General features: G+C 34.8%; 1 pseudogene; it reads right to left on the minus strand.

Annotated features, from left to right (window-relative positions):
• Positions 1-307: 307 nt before the first annotated feature.
• LOC104845468 (olfactory receptor 4A47-like) lies at positions 308-4592 on the minus strand (annotated as a pseudogene).
• Positions 4593-10900: the final 6308 nt, after the last annotated feature.

Below are 10900 nucleotides of genomic sequence, written 5' to 3' on the forward strand. Positions count from 1 at the left end.
TCATCGCATAGAACCTAAATCTATAGACTCAAGAGAACTATTCTACACCAAAAAAAGTATGTTAATTTTCTTAGGAAATGAAAATCTTAAAAATACATTTTCAACAAAATTAATCATTAGAGGTATCCTAATGAATATTTTGCATCATGCACAATCATAATGACATAAGGAAATATTTACCACAATTAAATAATTGCACACAGTTTCCCTGTAATCGACAGGATAGCAATGGAATTCAGTGTTTTGTTTTGTTTTCCTGGAAGGGACAGTTCTTTATTGAAAGTAGATGATGCATTTGCCTGTCCCCTCATTTTCTTTTTCTGGTAGAGAGCTTCTTCATGGAATTTTTCATTTCCACATTTCTCAGAGTATGGATAAAGGGATTCAACATAGGGGTGAAACAATGCAAAACACAGCCAAGAATTTATCAATGGGTAAGGTAGAAGGAGGTTTCACATACAGAAAAATACAAGCGACAAAGAAGAGGACCACCACACTGATGTGGGAGCCCGCATGGCTAAGGCTTTGCCCTTCCGTCCCTGATTAAGGTTCTTCAGGGACTGAAGAATGACTCCATAGGAGATGAGTGACAGCATAAAAATGACCACACATACTGCCCCGTCACTGGTGATCACGGTGAGACCAATGACATAGTTTCAGTGCAGGCAGGTTTTAATAAGGGGTACATGTCACAACAGAAGTGGTCAAAGACATTGGGACCACAGAAGGGAAGGTTGTAAACAAGGAGAAGGTGAAGTACTGCATGCACAAAACCTCCAACCCAAGTCACCAGCAGCAGCAGAACACGCAACCGTGGGTTCATGATCATCATATAACCCAGGGGTTTGCAGATAGCCACGTAGCGATCATAGGCCATGACCACCAGAAGTAAAATCTCAGAACCACCAAATAAGTGTCCTATAAAAAGCTAGGTCAGACAAGCTTGGAAAGAGGTGGTTTTCTTCTCATAGACTAAGTCTATAATCTTATTTGGGGTAACTGTAGTAGAATAAACAGCATCCATAAGTGGTAAGTAGCCAAGAAAGAAGTACATACGGGTATCCAGTGTTGGGCTGACCACCACAGTCAAGACAATAAGTAGGTTGCCCGCTATTGTCACAATGTAGATGAGCAAGAACACAACAAATAATATTTTCTGGCCTTGGAAACTCTGAGTGAGCCCCAAGAGGACAAACTCAGTCACACTGTTTTGTTGTTCCATATATTCTTCTATATGTCCTTATTTCAGACTTCAGGACAAATTTACCTGTAAATATAATGGCAACTAGTGACTTTATGAAATCTCCAGATAATTTATTTATTCATGCAACAAATAGGTATTATGATTTATCAAGTTTCAGCCCTGTACAATATTTCAGGAATATAAGGCTGATTAAAATATGGTCCATAACCTCAGCAATCTTACCAAGTAATGAAAGACAAACAAGTATTTCGAAACATATGGGAAAAGAGCAGACTATGAAGCAATTAGGGTTACCACATGAACTCGAGACAACTGGTAGAAAACAAAATTGTGTATATATAGTTAGTAGTATTAATAAAAATCAACTATAAATACAATAAAGTTTTAATATAAAAGTAAAGGAAGATTTATTTAATATTCACTTCCATGTTAGTAAATGAGATGTTTTTCTGCATTCTAGGAATGGCAGAATCTTTTTAACTAATAACTGAAATCCCCAATGTACATATTTCACAATTTTGAAAGATGTCACTGACAAGGCACTACTGAACAACAAAGAAATAAGCATAAAACTATGTATAATAGTATCATAAAACAAAATAAAAATAATTATATGAGCATGAATAAAACATGGGAAGATACAATTTTTGTTGTAAACAGTTTACTTTTTTGCTGGTGCTGTGTGTGCAGGAGTGAAAAAGATGAGAGAAGAGATTCCAAGGAAAAAAGAAAAACATCGCACACACACATACACATACACGAACTATATCATAAATATCTTCAATATTAACCAAGCCTGATTTCTTTTAAAATAATCCTAGTAATGAGATTCAGTTACTCTTGAAATTCCTATTGACATTTGCTTCAATATCTGATGTCATAATTCTGCTGGATCTCCTCTTCACAATACATGAATTTTCTGTTTTTTTTTAATGACCAAACCCTCTCTGAGTGCACTAGGTGCCATCTCTTTATCACTCTTAAAATAGTCCTCCTGTAATTGTCCCCTCCATTTCCTACAGTAACAATTTTCCTCTCTGTATTTATACATTGTAGTATCTCCTTTGTTTACGTAATTAATCCATCTACTCCATATCTATTTCAAGCAAGCAACCCAATTCTCTGTTCTTCTTTATAAAAACTCCTTCTATTTGCTAAGTCTACTGATCAATTTCAGTCCTCTTCTTAGCCAACCTATGTCTCCTACAAATTGAATAACCTAATTGCATAAGTGTCATCTTAGGTCCTTGAAAGTCACTCATTCAAGGTTACAGATTTACGTTATGCTCTAATTATTAACAAATTACAGATCAATTCCGTTGATCCTATATGAGATTTAAAAATCTCTGTTAGAATAACCCCCAAATACCTTTGAAATTAGTTTCTAAGAATACTGATCTCAGAGGAAGTAAATGTACTATAGATCTTTACACTGTGAAAATATCCAAAAGGGTTTTACGGAATTAAGTCAACCTGCATATTTTTATCTATGACAAATGTCCTCTAACATGGCTTTTTATCAAAATCACTCAAGAGAACTTTTTAAAAGACTATGACTTTCCAAATCACACTATGAATGTACTCCTGCATAACATAAACCCTAGTGAAGACTCTTATGTGTAAAAACACTTCCTGGGTTACCTGCATAATAAAACAGTCATTCATTCTAAGTTCTGGATTGTTGTTCCTTCTCCCTTGTCCTAAAAGATAACAGCCTCACACACTGAAGCCGTCTCTGTGAACACAGAGAATAAGACAGTACATGCACCATCACCTGAACTAGAAATGTTTCTCTGTAGCTAAACTTTCCATGCTTCAGGAAGTCTGTCTTAATCTTTCATAAAATTCTTACCTTTTAAATTACTGGGACTTCTAATAGAAATATGAAAATTGTCCCCTAACCAAAAGAAGTCTGAATCTTCATTATAAGCAGTCAAAAACCCAAATGCTGGCACAATTTGTTCTAAAAATCCAAATGTTAAATAAGTCGTATGAGGCTAAAAAAATAAATAAAAAGTAAATTTTGGGGGAGAGAGGACTGAGAATAGTTTAGAAAAATATTTTACATTTTGTAGTTTAGAAGTAAAATAGCCCTTAAAACACTTTGATACTCAATCCGTTACACTGGTCTGAGTTTTTACAGCATAGTTAAATTTTGATTTGCCTGAAGGATGGAGAATAATCTCATTTTAATATTTCATTATGCTTTTTACAACATTTTAATTTTTGAAAAAAACAGCCATGTAAATACTCACATAGGCAAGCAGTCTCGGTGGCAAGTTAAGAGATTTGGGGCATTTTATTTACATTAGAACTACAACAAATATTGTCAACTCATTTAATTGACGCACCTCAAAGGGTGACGTTTTCATCATTAAATTCTTTGGAACCTTAATCATAATTCTGAGAGTAGGTTCTGCATCTCATAGATACTATGAGAATAATCACCCATGTAAAATAGGACTTACAGGACCAGGTCCTCAGGGGAGAAAAATCACAAAAGTATAACCTGAGGTCAAATTATCCAAAGGGAAGAGTCCAGACTGGGAAGAATTTAAATCTGTAAAAATTCTCATTTTTAAATCATGACCTTCAGAATAGGCAGATATTTTGAATGTGTAATTTTAAGTTATACCTTTGCAGAGGACATCTGAACTCGCTCCCACTGGACAAAGAATATTGATTTCAGAACAAATCACTGAAAGTTTAATTCAAATATACACAAAGCAGGGTTCTCACCTGTTATGGATTGAATTGTGTCCCTCACAAACATAAGTTGAAGTCCAAACGCCTATGCTTGTGAATGTGTCTCTCTTTGTAAATAGGGTCCATGAAGATGTTATCAATTAGATTAATATGAGATTGCATTGGAATAGGGTTGGTCACACTGGTGCTCTTATAAAAGAGAAGATACACAGAGACAAAGAGAGAGAGATGAAGGACGCCATATGATGCTGCAGTAGAAACTCAGTAATCCCTGGCGCTATTAGGAGCTTGGAGAGAAGAGTAGAACAGATCTCCATCAAAGCCTCGGAAGGAATCAAAACAGTTGACACCCTGATGCTGAACCACCACCTCCAAAACTGAGACTAACTTTCTGTTGTTTAAAGCCATCTACTTTGCAGAATTTTGTTAGGGCAGTCCTAGGAAAGGAATATATCACACTAGCAGTAAGATTCTTGAGTTTGTCACAGAGTTTCAGACAGGCAAATTAGTAAAATCTGTATTGAACGTGAAAAAGAAGCAGCATAAAAAAATTTAAAAAATAGCTTGAAATCTAGGAACTCTGAGTCTTATCATACAGCCCTCTCTGAGGAAACATTACCAACTGTTTCTTTTTAGAAAAAGTTTCAAGGAACTCTGTTCCTGCAGGAGGAGGAAATTCCATCACTTGGAAATAGTCACAAAGAGAAAGAAAATTTGTAGAAATTGTAGAGTTCTGGTTGCCTTCTTTATATTTTCTACCGCCTTCACCTCAGTGTTAGACCTTATATTTCCAGGGAAATCAATAGCCCCAGATTTAAAAAAAAAAAAAAAATTAAATTTCCCAGCATTCTTTGAAAATCAAGGTAGCCTATAAGATACAAGTTAAAGTCATTAAGTGAGACATGCAGGAAGTAAAATGATTCAATTGGAAGCCAAACTCCTTTTTACCCTTCCTCCTTGATGCTTCCCTAGATCTCCAACAAGTTGTTCAGAGCTCCAACAGCCATCCTGTGACCACAAGCATACCACAAGAATGGAAGTCAAGAGATTGGGAGGTGAGAGTGCTTCTACTCTATTCTTTTTCAGATTGCTTAGGCAATTAAGAGCCCTTGGCAGTTCCACGTATATTTGAGGATTGATGTTTTCATTTCTGGAAAGAATGCTGTTGGAATTTTGGGAAGGGGGCGTTTCCTGGAATTTATAAACTGCTTTAGGTGGTATTGACATCTTGACAATACTGAGTCCTCCAATCCAGGAGCATGACATATCCTTCCATTTATTTAAGTCATGTTTAATCAATTTTAGTACTCTTTTACACCTTTGTGTGTGCAAGTCTTCTTAAAATTATTCCTAGGAATTATGTTATTTTAGATGATATTGTAAAAGGGAATTTTTTTCTTTGATTCCTCTTTAGTATGTTCAATATTGATGCAGAAAAATTCAACTTACATGCATGAGCACAAGAAAATTTTTCCCAGAGATAATCTTAAAGTTTTAAATCTTAAACCAAAACTATGCCCTGAAGTCTTCTTTGAAACATAGAATAGATCATTTTAATTAGTAAATTACCTCTGCTTTGAGCATTGTGTGCTTTTAAAGAATGATCTCTGTGAGATCATATTTACAAATGGCAACTCAAAACATTGGATGGGAAACTTAAGCAGCAGTTAGTTTAAGATAATGATAGTAGAATAATGTGGAAATGGTAACTAGCAAGTAAGGCTGAACAATTTGAATAACGTAACTAATGTCACTGAAATGTACATGTAGGAAAAAATAAAATGATGTATCTTTGGCTCAGTATAAAATAAAGAAACTTAAAAAAAATAAAATAACATGGAAGTCAAGCGTTAATAATTGCTGAGTAGAAGAATTCAGTGTCCTTAAGTATTTGAAAATAAATTCAGTCACCTACTCTGTATTTTGTTTATAGACAGAAAATCAAAACTCTACCTTGTTAAGGTCACAGTTCTTTTAGATCTTTGTTACTAGCAGCCCACAAACCATCTTAATTGCACTTGAGAATGTGTGCTGAAGGATTCTGTGGCATGTCCCAGTTCTCCTTCAGGCTACTCAGTCGTGACAGCAAAGAAAATTGCTACATACATCGATGGTTCCCCACTGTCTAATTTCCCTGTATAAAAAAATCTCGATTGTCAAAAATCACATGGGTGTGTCTGTTTAAAAGTCAAAACACTTAGCTTAATTTTTTAAAACATTTCATAAAATTTTATTAGCCAATATCCATAAAAGGATGCTTAAATTGACAATTACCTGTATTTCATTCTGAAGAAATTAATATTTTTGTATTGGAATATAATTATAGATGTAAATTCCATTTTGGAATTCATTTTAAGGAAATGATAAAAAATTCACTGCAGTTTATACTGTAAGAATACGTATACAATTATCTCTTAACATTAAATTGGATTCTAAAAGTTAACCCAAAATTCCTATAATAATTCTAAAACAGTAAGTTATGCTTTGTAGAATAAATTTCTGGTAATGATCATCTGACTCTAAAGCTTTATAATAAACCAATAAAGATAAAAGTAAAGTGATAGTATGGCAATAGAGAAGAGAAAGGAAATGTGGGACTATTCTATTTATCACAAAGTCCTCATGGAACATTCACCAAAATAGACAATATTCTAGCACAAACAAGTTGCAATACATTTCAGAGGACTTATATCATACAAAAATATGTGTAATAATAACATTCAGCTAGAAAATTTGATTTAAAAAGTGACTATACACTCACCAATTATTTACAAATTAAAAAACAGTTCTTAATAAGCTATGGATTGAAGAAAAAATCACAATGAAAATGAGAATATATGATGTATGGTAATATAATAAAAATATTAAAATTTGTTGGGTGTGGCTTAGATAGCACCTATAGAGAAATATATAGCTTTAATTGCAAGTATTAGAAAACAGGAAAGATTATAAAAAAAATCAGCTAGATACTATCTCAAGAAGCTAGAAAGGAAAGAGCAAAATAAACCTGGAAAATATTGTAGAATTGAAACAGTAAATTTAAAAGAGAGTCATTAACATAGAAATTAATTTAAACATAGAGAAAATATATAAAACTAAAACCCATTGCCATCGAGTCGATTCTGACTCATAGTGACCCTATAGGACAGAGTAGAACTGCCGATAGAGTTTCCAAGGAGCACCCGGTGGATTTGAACTGCCGACCTCTTGGTTAACAGCCGTAGCATTTAACCACTATGCCACTGTCATATAAAACTAGGAGTTGGTTTTTGACAAGACTAATAAAATGAATGTGTCTAGCAAAATGAATTTAAAAAAATAAGAGGAAAAGCAAACTGTGGGATTTGCTAGAGAAAAAAGTGCCATCACTGCAGATTCTTTTATTCTAAAAGGATAATAAAATGACATTATGCAGAAATATATGCCAATAGTTTTGCCTACTGAGAAGTGGAGGAAATCTTTGAAAAATATAGCTTTCTGAATGCACAATTAAAAATTGTAATAACATGATACCTGTTAAATTAAATGATACTTTAATTTCTCCCCCCCCAAAAAAAATCCATTCACATATACCTTTATCAATGAATTCTACTCAGCATTTCAGCAAAAAATCCTTTTGGGACAAAAGAAAATTAAAATACTTTCAAACTAATTTTCTACACACAGCATAACTCTTAAGCAAAGATAAAAAAAAAAAGAGTTACAAGATTTTGTAAAAATTCATCAACATAGCCTCAAAATTTCTCAAATATTATTTAGCAATTCAAATATAGCCATATATTTTTTAAAAAATCTAATATGGCAAACTAAGTTTTATTTTAAGAATATATGTTTGAAATAAATTAATGTAATTCAATTGACTACAGGAAGGACCATAGCCTTTCACTTGCCACTCTTTTGAAAAGTACTGCCTATTTTGGTTATCTTGCATTCTCTCCCATTGCACGTCATGCATGTGAAAGAGAGAGCATGACTCCAGTTCATGTATCTTTAAATACAGAAAAACAATAATATAGGGGCTGTATGAAATGAAAAGTACCCAAAAATCCTCATCCATACCTGATATGGACTTAGAAATTAAGGTCTTTAACTTCAAGCTGATGCCCTGATGGGATAGATGTTGGTGACAAGGATGAGTGTACCTTGCCTGTGTGAGTATGTGTGTTGTTGTGACCATAGTTGAAGAGGTACGAATTGTACTTCTAAAGGTAGACACAACATCTTCTATCTTATGCTTTTCTGCATGTTACATTACCAACAACCAAAGATATATTGTCAATTTCTTCACCCTTACCAATCTGGACAAGTCTATGGTTGGTTGAATACTAGAATATGACAGAATGTTGAGCCTTTGGGGGTTAGCCCTTACCTAGCCTGGCAGCTTCTGCCTTCTCCCTCTGAAAGGCATGAGTAGCCGTTTTAGGAGTCTAACAAGCTTGCCGGAGAAATATTCTCTACATAGGTCTACATGGAGAAGAAAAGGGTTCCACCAGAGCCCAGTCTTCCAGCCATTCTTGCAAGAGCACTATTCGTATGAGTGAAGTTATATCAGCCCCACTGTAAGTACAGCCATTAGCAGAATATCAAACATTGAGCTAGCTCCATGCCATATGGAGCAAAATTGATCAGTCAAGTTCTGCCTAAATTTCTAACCCCACAAAAATGTGAGATAAATACATACATATATATAGTTTTTTAAGCCACCAAGTTTTAGGGTAGTTGGTTATGCATCAATGCATAACTGGAACAGGAGAAATGAGTAAAGAGATTCTAAAATATATATTAAAATGAAAAGGTCCTGCAGCTACAATAATCTTGAAAATAAAAATGGTGGAACAACACTACATGATTTTAGGATTTACTACAAAACAAATGTAATTAATACTCTGTTATGCTGTTGCACAATTAGACAAATAGTTGAACAAAATTGACCACAGATTCTAGAAATAGAACCACACATACATGCTCGTGTATTTTCAACAAAGTTTCATTAAATTCAATAGGGAAGAGAAAGACTTTCAAGGAATGTGTATTCGAACAACTGGATATCCGTATTAAAAAAAGGTTCATGTGAATCCAGCCTATGTTACATCCTAGACAGATGCACCATGCCATCTCTCTGTAGAAAAGACCCAAAAAACTAAGGAAAACAGATGCAAACATCGATCCTGGAACTTCAACCATCAAATGAAGGGATAAGGAATTAGGTCAAATGCTGTATGCAAGAAGATATTGACAGAAAGCAGGGAACTAGGACAGACATGAAGTGGAGGTCCCCAGTCAACTAGTATGGAACAGTGTCGCCATCTTAAACCACACCCAACAATGACCCCAGACAGGGAAGTTGGGAAGCAATTCCATGGAGCTCACAACAGGATACAGAACACTTCATAACCAGAAAAACAAGCTTTTTCACACCTCACCCTTCTGCCCCATATGCTGCTTCCTCCCCTTTACCTGGGCCCCCTCCCAGCTGCCAAGGCTAGAGTAACCATGACAATCAGGCAAACCTCCACCCCAGACTCCCATTGCACAAGCCTTCCTACCACTCGACCAACAGCTGAATGGTGGCAAGTGAGCCTGTACTACAACCCATCTGACACCCCATCCATCTGGTGAGGGGCTGTGAATGTTCCCACACTTCTGGACAATATCAGAAGGCAAATAGCACCCACCCAGACCACATTTACCCACCTCACCAAATCAATGTAGGAAAAAGTGGGCTCACCCTACCTGTTGCTCCTCTGCCCACCAGACAAGGTGGTGAGAGCTATCGTGCCCACAACAACCAAGCAGCAAGCAAGCCCAACCTACCCACTACCCACTTTGACATCAAAAGAAAAGGGAAAAACAGGATGAAACAAACAAATATATAATCAATAAATTAAATAAGACCTTAATGTCTCAGAGACAGCAGGACAAGATGGCTCCAGCAAGTGACGAAAATAAAGAATCAGATAAATTTCCAGTAGAAGAAAAGGCAGTGGAACTACATGATAATTCAAAACACTAATACTTATAGCTTTCCATGCCATATGGAGATTAAAAAAAAGGAAAAAATACACAAAATCATGAAAAAAAAAAATAGATGAAATCAACGATAGCATAGCCAAAAGAAGAGAAAACACAGAGAAGAATATAGAAGAATTCAGGAAAATAATATAAGAACAAAACATCACAAAAAATAAACAATTAGAAATCATGCAAAAAAGGCAACTAAAAATCAGAAAGATACCAAAGGTTCAGAAATAGACAACTCAATAGAAGTCTTTAGAAGCAAATTTGAAACAATAGAAGACAGAATCAGTGATATCGAAGACAAATATATGAACACCACTTTGAGGAAAAATTAGAGAAAACAATGAAGAAAAATTAAGAATTATGTGGGACATAATCAAGAGCAAAAATTTGCACATGATTGGATTTCCAGAGCCGGGGTAGAAAGTGGAAAACACAGAGAAGATTGTTGAAGATGTGCTGACAGAAAACTTCCAAAACAGCATAAAAGAAGAAAAACTGACCATCCAATAAGCTCAAAGAACTCCATAAAGGAGGGACTCCAAAAGACAGTCACCATGATGTATTATAATTACACTTCACAAAACCGAAGACAAAGAAAGAATCCTGAAAGGAGCACTAGAAAAACAAAAAGTTATTTACAAAGAGGAAAAATGAGATTAAACTCTAATTACTTGGCAAGAACAATCCAGGCAAGAAGGTGATGGGATGACATATATAAAACTTTGAATTAATAAAACTGCCTACCAAGAGTAATATATCCTGCAAAACTCTCCAGTAAAATACCAAAATTAGTTCTTATCCAGATGAACAGAAATTCAGGGAATTCTAAAAAACCAAACCAAACTTACAAGAAATATTAAAGTGACACCTTTTGTTAGAGAACCAACATCACACAACAACCAGAGTCTAGGACATAGGTCAGTATCAGCCAGATACTAACCTAGGAAAAGAATTCTCAATAATAAAACA

The sequence above is a fragment of the Loxodonta africana genome, chromosome 7 (assembly GCF_030014295.1).
Source record: "Loxodonta africana isolate mLoxAfr1 chromosome 7, mLoxAfr1.hap2, whole genome shotgun sequence".
Classification (NCBI taxonomy): Eukaryota; Metazoa; Chordata; class Mammalia; order Proboscidea; family Elephantidae; genus Loxodonta; species Loxodonta africana.